The 17,467-nt window shown below is 45.7% G+C and overlaps 1 protein-coding gene across 3 annotated transcripts in view; it reads right to left on the reverse strand.

Annotated features, from left to right (window-relative positions):
* KIF26B (kinesin family member 26B) overlaps positions 1-17,467 on the reverse strand; it is a 290,029-nt gene that overhangs the window by 222,247 nt on the left and 50,315 nt on the right. The window lies entirely within an intron of this gene.

Genomic DNA, 17,467 nt, shown 5'->3' on the forward strand with positions numbered 1-17,467 from the left:
AGATTTTCTGAAGTCACAAGGCTGGAGCAGAAAGCCTTTCTAAATTGCATTTCTTGGATTTTATGTTATTATCTTCATGGCACAGTTATTACATATTAAAGCTAATGGCTCTCTTTTGCTAGTAACCTAATATGGAATGTGATTGATATCCCTATCAGTACTTTAGAGAACTCTTTGAATTTCATAAGCAGAACCAAAGGAAGCAGGAGCAGGTGAGCAGAATATCCTTATGCGTACAACACACTAAGCCTGAGGTTTTCACTGCAGCATATAAAAATATCCTGAAACCTTACAATACTGAAGCTTTCCAGGTTCTCCTGTTTGCAGGAAATCTGCTCCAAACACAGTTCATTTTTGTATCTAAATAGGAATCTATTTGTGAGTTATCTATAAAGTAATTTGCAAATACCAATCCCATTCTAAATGTACCATTTCCTTTCTTCTTTCCTTTCTCCTCTCCTCTCCTCTCCTTTCCTCTCCTTTCCTTTCCTTTCCTTCATTTGTTCACTTGCCATCAGAATTAGTTTGCAAATCACTCAGGGTGGATCTCGCTTTTTTGTTGATGTTACCTTAAAGCAACACATAAATTGATGATGCTCTAGAAAACAATAGCAGCAACTGTACTAGCTTGTGAAATAGTTCCATTAAATTCAGCAGGACCGTCTTGGTGTAAGTGATCTATGGATCTTAGCCTTTGTATTGTTTGGAAATTTGCTACCCTACAGATCTTAATGCAAACCTGATCCCACTTCACAACCGCCTGTTAATGAATCATCTTGATTAAAAGAAAGTCTGGTGTTTTGTTTTGTTTGGGGGAAAATATTGACTGTGTTCATTTCATGACTATTGAAACAGGGCAAAGGAGTGGTTGTAAACATTGTTTTAAGGGAATTTTTAAATGGCAAAATGCTTCCTTAGGAAACAGCAAACCCAAGTTTTACTAGGAAAAAAGAAAGAAAGAAGATATATTCTGTATTACACACATACATGCATGCAACACAACCCATGCTGGGCCTCATAAAATACAGCCTGTAACCTTCCGTTCACATAGCCAGAGCAATCCAGTGACAATAAACAGCATCCTACCAAACACAACCTCCATCAGTTAACGAACACAGAGAGCAAAACCCTGTCAGGCTATCTGGTTGTTGTCACACTGTTTTGCGGTGCAATGGTTTCGAGGGGAAACAGATAATTTGCAGACCGAATGTCTCCTGTACAATGGGTGTCTGACAGTGAAGGGAGATTTTCCACAGAGAAATTGCAATGCATTGAAACAACCTGAGGGCTTGTCTAGACTTGGGAAATTTGCACTGATGGTGATGTCTGCATCAATTCAGAGGCACCATGTGCTCTTCAAGATGCTCCTGACAATGTGCTGTTCCTACAAAATAGCTTACATACAGCGTAATGACATGATCATAATATCAAGTAATGGGGAGGATTTTGCTGTTCTAGAAAATGCTATTAACTCACGTCTGAGACAGGGCAGTCCAACACAGGCAGGTAAGGGCCAACCCGTGGCAGTACACCAGCTCCAGAGTGGGCCTATTGTCAGAGGAGTCACAGAAAACAGGACAGCTTTGCCTTCTCTCAATCTGCCCCCAACATGCCATGCACACACTTGTTTTTCCCATCTGCCACCATTGGAGCACTGATAGCAGAGCAAGGACAGCTGCAGAGGTTCCCTTGGTCACAAAAAAGGCCTCTAGGGGTGAACCCACGGAGAGCCAGGTCCACAAAATCCTGTGCCCTCAGATATGTCCTTACATAGGGTTGCCATATTTCAAAAAGTGTAAATCCAGACACCAAAGTTACTGAGTTTTACCCAATGTTGTTGAGCTTTTTCTTGCAAAAACTCAAAAATAATTGAGGTTTCTGAGCTATTTTAAAAGAAAATTCACCAAAATCTAGAGTGCCGACATTGGTTGCCGTACATCTGGATTTCCCTGGACATTTAAGTGATTTTGGCCTGGACACTGTTTATAACAGCTAAAACCCGGCTATATCCAGGAAATTCCAGACATATGGCAGCTCTACCTCACAAGCACCTAGGGATTGGGGGGAAAAGACCTGGCTGGGGAGCATGGCATGTTTATGACACACAGCCCTGGGCTGCTCAATTGCAGGGGCAAGTTGGCGTACTCAGCTCAGAGTTCTTTATTTTTCAAATGTATTTCTCTTGTACTTTGTTATGGTTGGTGGATCTGAGGGGTCTAGGAAAAATAAATTCCACAATATTATGGAACAAAGAATAAGTGTGCTTCTCCATAATGCTACACACACACACACACACACACACACTTTAGATGTCTTTCCACCCCCCTATACCAAAAGTAAATCAGTGCTTACTGTACTAAGGTTCCATTTATGCACGGAAGTTTTAATAGTATCTGTGAGTTTTCTAGTGTAAAGACGTATGCACCAGAGTTGCTCCTAATCTTCTGCTGTGAGCTATAGCACTGTAAAATTACTTGGCAGAAAATAGGAAGAATGATACCATATGATGGAAATGAAAGGACATGTTGATTGATGTGTGATACAGAAAAGGGGACTTGTTATGTAGTGAAGTTTCACCCTGGGCCAGCAGGGGGATACTGTATATAGTTTTCACTCAGGTCTGTAGATAGTTTTCACTCAGGTCCACGTCAGTTATTTTAGGCGGGAAACGCTGGGCTGTTGTTGCTACAATGTTGACAGCCGGCTGCCTATAAAAGCAGGCCGGCTGAGCTGTTTGCAGTCAGTTCTATTCCAGCTTACAAAATAAAGAGCTACTTGGAGAAATCGCTGTGTCGTCTGCTATGTCAACCCACAACTTAACACTGGCGACGAGGATGGGATTGATGGACATCAGAGCACAGCCAGATGCGGCCAGCCTCTGAACTGAGCTGAATCACTGAGCTGAATCACTGAGCGAAATCACTGGACAGAACCAATTCAGAGCTGACTGTTCTGGCTAAGAGCACTGTGTTCCATCCATCGCCCTTCACGCCGGCATCGGAATCATGGCTTCACTTGTGCCTCTACCGCCGTTTGCGCCAGCCTCTGAATCATGGGACTCCTACCTCGCTCGGTTCGACTGCTACCTCCAAGCCAACGAGCTGACAGCAGTATCAAAGGATCGGAAGCGGGGCCTATTCCTCAGCCTCTGTGGGCCTGAGGTGTTTGAGACGGCCCGAGCATTGGTTGCGCCTGAAGCAGTCCAGGCAACACCATGGGACACGATCCAAGAGAAGCTCCGCAACCACTACGCACCAAAGCCGTCCAAGATTGCTGCCCGCCATGCGTTCTACCACCGGAACCAGGCAGAGGGGGAGTCAATCAACAACTACACCACCGCCCTGCGACAGGCTGCAATGCACTGTGAGTTCCGAGACTTAGACGATGCCCTGATGGATCGAATCGTCTGCGGGGTCCGGGACATCCATCTACAACGGCGTCTCCTCGCCAAGCCAGACCTCACGCTACAGAAAGCCATTGAGGAGGCTGTGGCCTCAGAAGCTGCTGAACGCTCCGCCCAGGAGATCCGCAAGTCCAGCAGCCCGCGTCTTGCTAGGGAGCCAGTTCCGGTGCATCATGAAGAGGCCAGCAGTGCTGAGGCATCCTCCAGTGAAGACGATGACGTGCACCAGACAAAGCGGGAGCGCAGGAAGTTCCAACAGAAGTCCAAGGGCCAACCGGAATGTGACGGCTGCGGAGGCAACCATTCCCGTGCCAAGTGTCGATTCAGAGACGCCATCTGTAGGAAGTGTTCCAGAAGGGGCCACATCGCTAAGGACTGCCGATCGGCTCCGTCTGACACCCCCCCTTCATCGACTTGCAAGTCCAAGTCTTCACTCCAGTCCGCCAAGGAAAGTTGTTTTGCTCTCACCAACTGCCGCTGCCCGTCTGGAACCACGATTGGCCAAACCGACTCGCCTACGCGACGCAAGCTGAACGTCACGGTGCTCATTGAAGGAGCTCCATGTGACATGGAGATTGACACCGGGTCTGCCCTGTCCATCGTGTCATGGAGCATCATCAAAAGACTGGTACCCAGAGTGTCCAAAAGGCAACTCGACTCTCACCGCGTACACCTGAGAGACTACCAGGGAAACGACATTCCTGTGGTAGGCGTTGGCCGGTTCCGGATTGCCTTCAAGGATTTTTCGGGCCTGCTCTGGTTGGTGGTGGTCGAAGGTCAGCGGCCAAGCCTCCTAGGGCTAGACTGGTTTGATGCCCTCGGCCTGGAAGTCACCGGCATCAACTGCATCTCTAACGCAGAGACTGAGGGTCTGGTCAAAGACTTTGCCGAGGTTTTCGACGGCACCTTGGGGCAATATACAGGTACGCCCATCTCCTTTAGCCTTGATCCACAAGTCGCCCCCATCAAGCTAAAGCCACGCCGAGTTCCCTTTGCTCTCAAGGCTAAGGTGGACGAACAACTGGACAAACTGATCGCCCAAGGAGTTTTGGAGCCGGTTGACCACGCCAAGTGGGAAACCCCCATCGTCACGCCTGTCAAGCCAGATGGGTCAGTGAGAATCTGCGCTAACTACAAGTGCACGATCAACAAGGCACTTCAGCAGCACGCTTATCCGGTTCCTGTTGTCCAACACCTGCTGCATTCCCTGGGTGAGGGTAAGGTCTTCGCTAAGCTGGACCTTGCCCAAGCCTATCAACAACTGCCCGTCGATGATGCCACTGCTGAAGCCCAGACGATCGTCACCCACCGGGGGGCATTCCGTTGCCGCTGGTTGCAGTTCGGGGTGAGTGTGGCTCCTGGCATCTTCCAAAGCCTTATGGAGCGTCTCCTGCAAGGGTTTCCGGGCGTGGTACCATATTTTGATGACGTCTTGGTGTCTGCAGACTCACACCAGCAGCTGTTCGAGCGCCTCCGTGCCGTGCTGACCAGGTTCCAAGAGGCTGGGCTCAAGGTAAAGAGGGAAAAGTGCCAGATCGCCGTTCCACAGGTAGAGTTCCTGGGCTATCTTATCGATGCCTCCGGCCTTCACCCGACCACATCCAAGATCCGCGCTATCCAGCAGGCCCCCACCCCAAAGAACAAGACGGAGTTGCAGGCGTTCCTGGGGCTGCTGAACTTTTATAACATGTTCCTGCCCCACAAAGCCACAGTGGCTGAGCCTCTTCACCGACTCCTTAGCACAAAGACGCCTTGGGCCTGGGGTCATCGGGAGACGGCGGCCTTCAACGCGGTCAAGGCTCTCCTTTCATCAGACAGTGTGCTGGTACAGTACAGTGAATCCAGGCCGCTGGTCCTTGCCTGCGACGCCTCACCTTTTGGCATCGGTGCTGTCCTTAGTCACCGTTTTCCAGACGGAAGAGAAGCACCGCTCGCCTACTTTTCCAGGATGCTATCTCCGACGGAACGGAATTACAGCCAGCTCGACAAGGAGGCACTGGCACTTGTGGCTGGAGTGAAGAGGTTCCATGAATACCTCTATGGCAGGACTTTTGACCTCATCACTGACCACAAGCCACTCCTGGGCCTCCTCGCCGGTGATCGTCCAACTCCACCGGTCCTCTCGCCACGCATGCTGCGATGGACTGTTTTCCTGGCTGCCTACCACTACCGGCTCATCCATCGCCCCGGGAAATCAATGGGCCATGCCGACGCCCTCAGCCGTTGCCCTCTTCCAGCATTTGTGGAAGACCCGGCTCCAGCTTCATCGCTCCTTCTGATTGAGGATCTTCCGGCAGCGCCTGTATCAGCTGCCACTGTGGCCTCCGCGTCTGCCCAGGATTGCACCATCAGCCGGGTGCTCAACTGGGTGTGGAGGGGGTGGCCACAAGGGCCTTTTGCATCGGAGTTCCAGCCCTTCGTAACCAGACAACATGAACTCTCAGCTCATCGCGGCTGTCTGCTGTGGGGAGACCGCGTCGTGATTCCCCAGGGACTCCGTCAGCGCGTCCTGGAGGCTCTGCACGTTGGCCACCCGGGAATTGTCAAAATGAAGGCGTTGGCTCGGTGTTACGTCTGGTGGCCTAATATGGACGATGCCATCACTGCCTGGGTGTCCGCCTGTCAAGCGTGCCAAGAGTCGAGGCCTGCACCACCGGCAGCTAAGGGACACACCTGGGAGACGCCAAAGACACCCTGGTCGAGGGTGCAAATCGATCTGGCTGGCCCCTTTCACGGCCGGACCTTTATGGTAGTGGTGGACGCCTATTCCAAATGGCTGGAGGTCGCCCTGATGCCCTCCACCACTACCGAAGCCGTCATCCGGGTGCTGCGAGGCCTGTTTGCAACGCATGGGTGTCCTGATGTCCTTGTCTCTGACAACGGACCACAGTTCACGTCAGGCACGTTTGAGCGGTATCTTTTGGGACTGGGCATCCGCCATGCCCTAACGGCACCCTTTCATCCATCCAGCAACGGGCAAGCGGAAAGAATGGTGTGCTCGGCAAAAGAGGCACTGGCGCGCCTGGACCGGGGAGACTGGCATGAGCGGGTCGCCGAATACTTGTTGGTGCAACACATCACTCCTCATGCGGCCACAGGGCGGAGTCCTGCTGAACTGCTTATGGGCCGCCGCCTCAGGTCACCGCTCGACCGGCTGCACCCGGACTTTGCCGTGGCTGAACCCCCAGGCTGTGCCAACGCGCCATGGTCATTTGTCCCAGGAAACCAGGTCTATGCCCGGAACTATGTGGGGGACATTCCTTGGGTGCCAGCCACAGTAGTGGGAGTCACTGGACCTCGCTCGTACCAGGTGGCACTCGAAGACGGACGCTTGTGGCGACGGCACATAGACCAGCTTAGGCGCAGGGTTGGGGACTTGGACACTACCGTGGTGCCCCCAACTGCGCTTGCGGCTCAAGAAGAGACACGTACAGATGGCGAGGCCCCACCTACACCTCCCTCGCAAACTGCCAGCGTGGAGCCGAACCAAGCCGCTTCAGAGGGTCTGCCAGACTTACCACAGACTCAGACCACTCCACTTGCGGAGGCTCCACCCACAGCAGCGGATCCAGGGGAGTTGGTTCCAACGCCACCTAGGGTCGCACCACAGCCTCAGCAAGAACTGTGTGGCCCTCTGGACTTGGCTACCAGTCCCCGGCGGTCTGGCAGAGTTTCCAAGCGCCCAACTTATTTAAAGGACTATGTTGTTGGACATGTATCACTGTTGGTCTAAGTATGGGAAATGTAACCGATATGCTTTTGTGCCTAATTGAACCATTACGCGTAGTGCTGTATATAAGGAAACCATTACGATTGTAACTAACGCCTTATCTCGGTGGGGAGGGGTGTTATGTAGTGAAGTTTCACCCTGGGCCAGCAGGGGGATACTGTATATAGTTTTCACTCAGGTCTGTAGATAGTTTTCACTCAGGTCCACGTCAGTTATTTTAGGCGGGAAACGCTGGGCTGTTGTTGCTACAATGTTGACAGCCGGCTGCCTATAAAAGCAGGCCGGCTGAGCTGTTTGCAGTCAGTTCTATTCCAGCTTACAAAATAAAGAGCTACTTGGAGAAATCGCTGTGTCGTCTGCTATGTCAACCCACAACTTAACAGGACTGATGACATGAAATGAACAATACAGATAAATTGTTCCCCTCAGATCTGTGATTGGCAGGGACTAAAAAATGCCATCTCTGTGGCAGTAAATTGTGAAATTACAACACTTTAATTCAGACTTTTTTCTCCCTTTGTCACTACTTTTTTTGACAGAAATGTAAAGGTGCTGCCTCTTTCTGTTTTGAGCTTGCCTCTCCATGTTACATTAAATTCAGCCGTTCTTTCTATGGAGTTGCTTCTGAGCTTCTGTTCTGAGGCTTCAAAGGAAGCTCTTACAGTTAATTCAGGCAGCCTGCCAAAACTATGCAGCTCTGAACAAAGTTTTAAATACTCCCGCTTTGGAAGTACATGAACATTTTATTTTTTCAACTTAACTTTCCTAACGTCATTGATTCTTAAGTGTGTATAAAGGTAAAGGGATCCCTGACCATTAGGTCCAGTCGCGGACAACTCTGGGGTTGCGGCGCTCATCTCGCTTTACTGGCCGAGGGAGCCGGCGTACAGCTTCCAGGTCATGTGGCCAGCATGACTAAGCTGCTTCTGGCGAACCATAGCAGCACACAGAAACGCCGTTTACCTTCCCACCAGAGCGGTACCTATTTATCTACTTGCACTTTGACATGCTTTCGAACTGCTAGGTTGGCAGGAGCAGGGACAGAGAAATAGGAGCTCACCCTGTTGTGGGGATTCAAACCGCTATGGCTTGTTCTGGGGCTTCCAAAACAGATTTGGGGAGAAAGGAATCATTTCCATATAACAACTGCTTTTTCTGGGTCTTGGCCATAGTGTCACTATACAATGTTTATACCTTTGGAACACTGGTATTTTTTAGCCTATAACCTTTGATTAAAACTCAGAAATGTCAGGAACTGGGGAGAGAATTGTGCCCTTTTCATATTATGAAATTTCCAACCCCTCTTCTGCAAAGCAGGACTGTCTTGACTTTCATCTGGTCTTGTGCATGAATTAGTATTAAGTATAATTCACTAATCCCTGCTGTGACCACAAAGAGCCCACAGGTTGAAGATTATTTCATGTAGGAGCCATGTGTTCGCCATCATAGACGGAGACAGTGCTGTATTTGAAGGTGACCTCTATCTGAAGGACAGTTTGGTCCAAGTCAAGATTTAGGATAAAAAGCCATAAGAATAGAGAGCACAGACTTTTAGCACCCTCTTCTGCAAATCAATCAAAGTTGCCACAAAACTAAGGTAAAAGTTAACACCCATATTTAAACCAACTGTGGATGACCCTGAAAAAGTGGACTCAAGTCCACAATAGCTTATTCCAAAATTTCTAAGTCTTTATGACACTTTGCTGTTTTCATTGCAGACTAGCCCAACTGTCCCCTCTGAATATTCACCACAGGGGATGAACTTCACCAAGTTCTCTGTAGCTTTCCATATCCTAAGATTTCTTGCATTTCTCTCTCTCTCTTAAATGGTATTTTAAAGATAAATGAATATTGGCAACATTCAGTTATTTTTCTCCAGAAATATCCCCAATAGCAATTCAACAAATATACTCTTATCATACATAGTTCTGTTTGTAGGTAGCGTGAGCTGAGAATATCGAAGTGATAAATGATAAAAGAGATTTTGGAATGAGGAAAATTTATCTTTTTGACAGCTGAGTTAAGATAGAGGCTGCTAAAGTCTCCTCCAGTTGTATGTTAGTACTGCATTTTCTGAAATAGTGTTCAAGGTTAGATCTACTGAAAAATATACAACTGACTTACCTAAAGTTTCACACCAGAAATCTAGACAAAAGTAACAGCATTGCAAAGTTTGTGTGGGGGAGTGTGTAGGATAGAGAGAAAACTACAAACTGGTTTTAACACACATGTGTTGTGCAGACACCACATTGTATATATCATATTCCTAACTGATTAAAAAATTTCCAGTACATTATTATCTCACAGATGCAGTGTTTTCTGGGGGGGGATGCAGGGATACACATACCCCTAAATATTTTGTGAATCTAAGTGTGGCCTCATTGAGAGGCAGTATTTCAATATGAGTAAGAAAATGAGAGTACCCCTAAACATATTTTTTTTAGAAAAAAGCACTGCACACGTGATTATATTTGGATGAACTTCCAAAGATTTATTGTTTCTAACCAGATGAAGTTATTCCAGATAAGGTTAGAAACAGATTCACAGAAATACTAGTTGATCATGGTCATGGCTCCATTGTGTTCTCCAGCCAAAGGAGAACTTAACAGGAGCTTAACAGGGTTTCCTCTCGAGTTTTCATTATCTTGCATGTTTGGACATTTGTCTACCTAGGGTACACTGATCAATTTAACATATTTTTCCACTGCTTACAACATGGACTGAAGCCTGAATTTGTGGACAGTTGATATTGAAACATACCTACTGTGTAATGTATCCCAGGTCTAAATTGTGTACTTTATTTGAAATCACACAAAGCTAGATAGACAATTGTACTGGTTCAAATATATGTTTTCTATTTCAATTCTCCTCTGCATGGCTGTTGTTCCCTCGTGGCTTGCATTCAGAGGCAGTGGTTCCTGGTCATATATTCACTGTGATGATATCAGACAGACAGTGCTGGCTAGTGCCTCTTGGGACTGATGGTCCAGAAGACACAGAGGCCAATCAGAGGTGGAGTCTGAACTAATGACCGGCAAAGCCAACTAATTCTAGTGTTGCCCCCATCTTCCTCCCTGCTCAGTTCTACAAGGAGGCTAAGGAGGAGGAATCTGACACACACATAGCTAACCCCTGGGTGGGTTGTAAGAAAACAGGCAGGTGGGGGCTGGTGGAGTGCCAAATGGGGCTGGTGGGGCACGTGCCCTAATGAACCAGCCTTCCCTGAAGACACATTGATGTCTTTCCAGCATTACAAAAAAGACAAGGCTAACCTTCAGTGGAAATGCAGGACCCCTTTTGTTTCTGTAATGTGTGAAAATGTCTTGCAGGATCTGTTGCACTTTTGTGAAACTTCTTCCCATTGGACATTGCTACAATACAAGCATAAGCATTTCCTAGAAACTTCTTGTTTAGGCTATGGAGAATATGCTGCAGTAAGAGCATTGAGGAAGAGGTTTCTTTTGCACATAGTTTACTGTTTCTAACATTGATGTGGGATGAGTGATTCTAAGCACTGAATTTCATTAGCTATCAGAATTAATGGTTGCAAACAAGAAGAATGTTTATTAGCACCCAGAAGAAAAGCCAAATGGTTCACCACAGATGTAATCACAAAACTGCATTAACCAAGGATTAGTTAACAATGAGGCCTGCTGTGGTTTAGAAGATGGCGATTGTTGCCACGGAAATCTGGAAGACTAGCTCAGATTTTCCATGGTTTGTAGAGTTAGAGCTACCACGTGGTGTGTTCTTTAAGGTGCCATCACACCGAATATGTTCATTAAAAAGCCAGCTTTTTGAAGCCGTGAGGTTTCTTGAAGCATGCAGTAGAATACAACTTTTTTTTTTTTTTTTGAGGAGGGGATATAGTGGGGTTGGTTTGGGTGTTTTTTTGCAAAATGATGCCGACAGCAAAAGTAAAGGAACACAATAATATGTCACATCAAAAAGTGCCCAACGTGAAAGAGTTGGAGTAAAGATTGACAGTAACTTTTGTATCTGGACTCTTAATTATTTTAAATCAGAATCCTCCCTCCTTGTGTAAATGTTAGTATTGTTGAGTTTCGAAAACACAGACTGCTACTTATTGGCGGTGGTCCCATTTCTTGCCTGACATTTCAGTCAGAAACACAGCAGAGCAGGTGGGGCTTGGGAGAGGGCCAGCTGCTAATCACTCTCCAAAACAAAATTTTCATTTAGGCGTTTTACGTTTTCCAGGCATTGACCTGCTCATTTTTCAGGCATTTCAGAGTGCGAGCACTTTGATCACATTCCAACCCAAACACGATTGTTTACATACAGTATGGCAGCATACAATTTGTTAAACCTTGATCTGGATTTTTTTTTTCAGACACTAGCTGCATACTTCACAAGCTGTGCAGTTTACACCTGAGGCTCTTCTGGCTCAGAAATGCGGGGGTTTCTTTTTCTTTCTTTCTTTTAGGTAAACATTCATTTCCATTCTCTTCAATAGAAGTCTTAGTAATAGCCTCTCCAGAGGTTAAGAAGTGCAGGCAGATGATTGGCACAAGTGACTTGTAAGAGGCATTTCCAATGCTGCAGATAAAGGGGAAAGCAGACTCACTGCCTGCTGTTTGTAAAGCTGTATTGAAACATCATTTCCCCGCCTTTAATTATATGAAATGTTCACTTAGCCCAGGTCTCAAGGGAAAGGCAATTGCTTCATATGAAAAGAGCTTAGGGAAAGCCAACACTTCTCATGTTCTGTTCTGTATGTTTGCATGCATCATAAGGCGACCCCAAACTTGTTATGCGCTGTAATTAACACTACAGTGCTTCAACGGTAGAAAACTCACCAGCATGGTCAAGATGAGTCCTTAGACCAGGATTACAGAAGAAAAGAAGCATTACTGGCAAAGTCAGACTTCTGCTTTAAGAGGCAATCAGTCTGTATGCCAGGTTTGGTTTCTCCCACAGCAGAGGAGTGTGTGGAGAAATAATACCTTGGGCTGCCTCCTTACTAGTGACTTATAGCACTAATATTAATTGGTTTCCCAAGATTCTTAACAAAATTTAAAAAAGAAAGTTGGGAAAAACACCCTTCTCAGTTGCTGACACTGCTATTAGTGGCGATGCTAAAAATGGTGGTGATCAGAAATGAGCTTTTCCACTTTTCTTTTTAAAATAATGTTATACAGTGGTACCTCAGGTTAAGTACTTAATTCATTCCGGAGGTCTGTACTTAACTTGAAACTGTTCTTAACCTGAAGCACCACTTTAGCTAATGGGGCCTCCCGCTGCTGCCGCGCCACCAGAGCATGATTTCTGTTCTCATCCTGAAGCAAAGTTCTTAACCTGAGGTACTATTTCTGGGTTAGCAGAGTCTGTAACCTGAAGCGTCTGTAACCTGAAGCATCTGTAACCCGAGGTACCACTGTAGTGTAATACCTGTGTGGAGTGAGAGCCAATTACAGGTGGAGCCACCTGATTCTAGGTTTGCCCCCATCCTCCTAACCTGCTGAATTCTTTAACAGCAACACTCAGATTAAGGAAGAGGAAGCTGGCAGCCAGTGCCATCCCCCCCGGAAGGCAGGCAGATGAGGGCTGGCTGACAGACTGAGGATGGTAGGGCATTCGCCCTAATGGACCACTCTCCACTGGATAGCGCTATAACATTCTTCCATTTAATTGATATAGATATATCCCAAATAGGTTTTTAGCAGTCCTTAAAAGATAATTAAAATGAATAAAGTGCTAAAAGATCACAATGGAAAAGGGTTATAATGAATGTGTGCTGAGCTGTGGTAGATTCAACTCTTTGATACTTCCTTGTACATGTTGAACCCCCATTCCTTTAAAAAGATAGATAAGCAGTGCTAAAAGCATCTGTAATTGTGGAAATTGTGCTGATCATATAAAGAAGAAGAAAAGTGGGCTTTTCTATGATCTGTGAAAAGACAGAACTACAGGGAAAATGCAGGATGACGGTATTGTATGGATGCTCTGAAAAATGTAAGTGAACAAAGCATGGAAATTACACACTAAATGCCTAATGTGGAAAAACTCTGCAAAAGAAGGCACTCAAAGTTCTCTGACCTGAGATTTAAGTCTACACTCATTTCACGCCACCACACAAGAGAGTAGCAGGCATAGTCCATGGTGATCATTATGGTTGTCATAGTAATAAACCTACTATACTCCGCCACATTTGCCATTATTTGCTAACCTCATGGAAGTCACTGTGGACAGTGCCAAAAACTGTTCAGACTAAAGAGTACTGAAAGTGTTTAAAGACAGAAACGTTTCTGGCATCCATCCAAAATGACTAAGCCATGGCATTATTCAAATCAAAGCTTACCTGTGTCATATTTTAGACATCTGTCTACTTATTCCTAGGAGTTTTAGCTGCTAGTTTGTTGCTCATGTGTGACTTATGGGTTTAAAGGAATATACAAATAAAGGGAAATCAAAGCAGTCTATTAAAGAGTTTAAAGGAAGCGTTACTGAATAACATAATAATAGCACAGTATTTATATAGCTTAGGGAGGGGGAGACAGTGGATTGGGATCTACTAGTAGATCTCTGGGTTATTTACAGTGGATCAGCAAGGGTTTCTTATTTCCATTTGTTTAGCAACAACAACACACCTTTTCCCAGCTAAGAGCATTGTTAAGATGGTGGGGCATTTTGTCTGGCAGTATCTCCAGGTGCCCCTAAATTCATACAAGTAGTGTCTGGCCAAGTGTGACAGACATGACATCGACATTTATTTACCAGTGCTGAATACTATGAAGAGTGTTGTGGAGAGAATGAAAAACCTCTGCAATTCTACAGTAAAAGAAGCAAACCTAAATGGAGAAATGAACATGGAAATAGAAACTGCTCTAGTGTGTGTTAAACTCACTTTAAAAAACTTGGGAATCCCACCAAGGCAGGCTCTCAAAAGTCTACTCAAGAAAGAGACCCTCAAACCATGGCTGAGGCATGCACAGACGGTTTCTCCAGTTACTCGCAGGGCAACAAGTGAATCCCACAAAAGCATCATGTAGCAAGTGACCCCTTTTGGCTTGTTCTTTGAGTGACTCATTTGCTACTCTAGAGAGCAGGGTATGAAGAGGAAATAATATATTAGGATGGGATCACCATATCCTTTATGTAAAAGCAAACTTCAACATTTCCACATATCAGTGTTTTTGGACCAACATTCTTAGGGCCAAATTGGACACCACTCGGAGGTTGTTGCTGTTTATTAAATTTTCCTTTTTTGTATCTTTATTTTATATGCCATTGTAGATTTTGTTAATGTGAAAATTGTTGGTTGTTTGCTTTTGGATGGTGGTGCTGTGGTCTAAACCACTGAGCCTCTTGGGCTTGCCGATCAGAAGGTCAGCAGTTCAAATCCCCACAACGGGATGAGCTCCCATTGCCCTGTCCCAGTTCAAAAGCATGCCAGTGCAAGTAGATAAATAGGTACTACTCCGGCAGGAAGGGAAACAGCACTCTGGCTTCTGTCATGGTGTTCCGCTGCACCAGAAGCAGTTTAGTCATGCTGGCCACATGACCCAGAAAGCTGTCTGTGGACAAACGCCGGCTCCCTCAGCCTGAAAGCGAGATGACTTAACTGTCCAGGGGTCCTTTACCTTACCTTTATTGTTTATGATGACTTTTGTTATGTTTGTAATTGTTTCTTTTATGTTGTAAACTGCCTTGAGCTTTGCTTTAACGGCGAAAAGGCATCATTCAAATAAAATTATGTTGTATACGTATGTACTGTATGTATGTAAGTATCAAAACAAGGCTGCAGAAATGAAGAACGCTAAGCAGGACCACACTTTTGTGAGAAACGACTGTGAAAGCAGTTCAGCTCTGGAACGGAATTCCTACTTTCAGAGTGACACACAGAGACACCCTGTTCTTTAATTCCAACTGTATACATTTTGCATGTAGCCCCTTTGTAGATCTTTGGGTTTCTAGAAAAGAAAAAAGGAGATCCAACTAGCCTGGAGTCTCTCCGCATGGATATAGCTCATTTCAAACGCTTATAACACTTCAAGTGCATTATTTCAGTAGTCCTTACAAGAGTCCTGTATGGTAAGCTAGAATTTTTATTTTCTTGTTACAAATAGAGTGGCCACTGATTCTACATTCAAAACAAAGAACTGCATCACATACATCAAAAAACAGGACATAAAAAGGTCCTAGATTTATATTATATTGGCATGTGCTAATTTATATGTAAAGGTGCAAATTTAGAAATAGCTACTATAATTTGGATGGGACGCAGGTGGCACTGTGGGCTAAACCAATCAGAAGGTCAGCAGTTCAGATCCCTGCAACGGGGTGAGCTACCATTGCTCAGTCCCTGCTCCTGCCAACCTAGCAGATCAAAAGCACGTCAAAGTGCAAGTAGACAAATAGGTACCGCTCTGGCGGGAAGGTAAACGGCGTTTCCGTGTGCTGCTCTGGTTCACCAGAAGCGGCTTAGTCATGCTGGCCACATGACCTGGAAGCTGTACGTCGGCTCCTTCGGCCAATAAAGCGAGATGAGCGCCGCAACCCCAGAGTCGGCCACGACTGGACCTAATGGTCAGGGGTCCCTTTACCTTTTTTACTATAATTAGATTATAAATACATCTCACCATATCATGGGAGCATATGACCAGATGTCCTGGGTGCCTGCTTAGTCTGGTGCCCAGGTGCTCTTGCCAATGGGCAGCTGCTCTCCTTTCTCGTGGTTCTTTGCCTTTAAACTGGACTTAGAACAGAGAGCTCTTCAAACAGAGAATTGTCCATTGTAAAGTGTGGCTTCCCTAATTGCAAAAGGGGCTCAGAGGCTTGGTAAGTTTGTGGCTCAGTTGCCATTTGGACTCAGGACTCCCCAGCTCACCCTTGTCATATACAAATGTATCCAAATGCTACTGATTTAGTGGCTGAGTAATTAGTTAAAAGGGAGAGATGAGTAATCAACTAAAAATGTTTTAATTGGTGGACAGCGTTGCACAAGAGATGCCCGTTTCCAGAAAGAAACAAGTTTGCTTATGAACATATGAAACATCTACCTCTGCTATCTACTGCTGGCTCAAATATAGAATTGCAACATGGCCTTGGGCAAATCACTTAACATTATCTTTGCTTCAGATCGTTGTCTGTAAAATGACATAACTGTGCTTCCATACCTCACAGGGATATGGGGAAGGTGCATGGGGGGGGAGGAGATAAGAGTACACTAATGTTTGCCAGATGCTCAGATGTTTCACTGATGAGGACCATGCAAGTACTCTGATCAAAGGAGGAGCCATTAAAAAAGGTCACTTTTGAGAGACTTTATTAACATCTTGAGTAGGCAATTAGTCCTCCTCTTAACTGGAGCTTGTGCTTTGTTTTCTCGACCCCACCCCCTTCTCAACGTAATCTTGCCTGCTTGCACAGTATACAAATATTAATTTGTTATTTAAGTGGCCCCAGGAGAGAGCCTTCACAATAGCCCACTTCATTTAAAATTGGAAGAAAGGGCTTCTGTATCAATTTAAATTTTCAAGTGTTTTCTGAAAACGTACACAAGTTTAATTTAGGACACACACAATCACACAAACATAGTCATTGGAAAGAAAGGCAACACAGACTTCAACTGTCTGGGCATAAGACACCAATTAAGACTGGCTAGGAGGCACACTGCTGGTTAGAAAACACACAGTGTTGTAACAACAACATGCCTTTATTCTGCTATAGACACTTAAGCGGGCAGGTATCACAAGACACAGCAAAGAGGCTTTCCTGCTGAGCTGGCTAGTTACCATTCATCCCTACCAGCGAACCTGATGAATTAACCACTAAATAAATGTGTGCCTAACCCCACCCATCTCTTTTCTCTGGCAACCCCCTGTACCAAATGGCTGGAAGTGATCCAAGACAGATCTAATGAGGCAATGGCTCCAGAATCAAGGCTAAATCAGTTTGCACTCAGGATTAATTGTGTCCTTTTGTGAATTAATGGGGTGGGGTAGGGGATTCAACAGAGCAAGAGGTCCAGCTGACCTAGACCTCTCTCAGGTCAACCAGAAGGGAACAAGATCAGAATCACATTGTCTTCCGGTCAACCCAGAACTGACCTGGTCATCTGGGGCCATTTAAAACAGCATGCTGGTGTGTTACAAGACCCCTGTCGGAACAGCTCCAGAATAAGCAACTAGTCAGGTTACAGCAAGGTCAACTGGACCTACATGGGTCGCCTGCATGCTGAGATGAAAAGAAACACTCTGGGAACACCTGTTTTAATTTGGCATTTTGTACCAAAAGCCATGCGTTTTAAAAAATAAGATTCATCTAAACCAGAAGTTTAAAAAACAAACTTATTTATGGATACACTGTTATAT

The sequence above is a fragment of the Podarcis cretensis genome, assembly GCF_951804945.1.
Source record: "Podarcis cretensis genome assembly, chromosome: 3".
In the NCBI taxonomy this organism is placed as follows: domain Eukaryota; kingdom Metazoa; phylum Chordata; class Lepidosauria; order Squamata; family Lacertidae; genus Podarcis; species Podarcis cretensis.